Raw genomic sequence first — 762 nt, forward strand, 5'->3', positions numbered from 1 at the left:
CAAGTGGCACTTATATATACATATAAGAAATCTGTGATAGGGAGGCTTATTGTGCCAACCTGGCCAATAGGAACATGTGGGATTAATCAGGTCACAGTTTGATTGGAGGGCAGAGATAAATGGCTCTGCAAGGCCCGCCCCCCTCTCTCTTGCTCTCTGGTGATTGGAGCGAGCTGGAGTGTGCTGGAGCATGCGTGCTGCTCCTGTAGCTAGTTCTCTGCCTCAACCGAGGTGCTACACTACCTGTGGGCGAGGCCAATCCGTGGATCATGTTGCTAGAGGCCCCCTCGACACCTGCTTCGCCAGGCTGCTAGTGCGCGCATCTCTTGAGCTTGAGGCTGGTGGATCCTGTCGCCTCCCATTGCTTGTGTTGGATATCCAGTCCCGGCCTGCTTCACTAAGCTCTAGAGCTACTGACTGTTGGTGATCCACCCTGCTGCTTGCTGCCTGTGGGCAGACTCTGCTTGTCTTGCCCCAGAGAAGACTCTGCTGTCTGCTTCCTTGACCTTGGACCCAGCAGCCCACCTGAGCTGAAGGACTTCCAGTATATTAACTGTTCCATGGAAGTGAGTTGAACTGAACCCTCTGTACTGCTGTGTGGTGAGGACTAAATAGCGGTTATATTCCTTCTTGCTGTATATATATAAAATCATAAGTGTCCTGGTTTTGTTTCTCTAGAGAACCCTGCCTAACAAAATTTGTATCAAGAAAACGGTCCATACAGTTGTAGAAGGGGACAAGACCAAGTCTTGGCAGACTCCA

Source organism: Echinops telfairi, unplaced genomic scaffold (assembly GCF_000313985.2).
Source record: "Echinops telfairi isolate 266 unplaced genomic scaffold, ASM31398v2 ScPeMD7_7458;HRSCAF=8496, whole genome shotgun sequence".
Taxonomy (NCBI): Eukaryota; Metazoa; Chordata; class Mammalia; order Afrosoricida; family Tenrecidae; genus Echinops; species Echinops telfairi.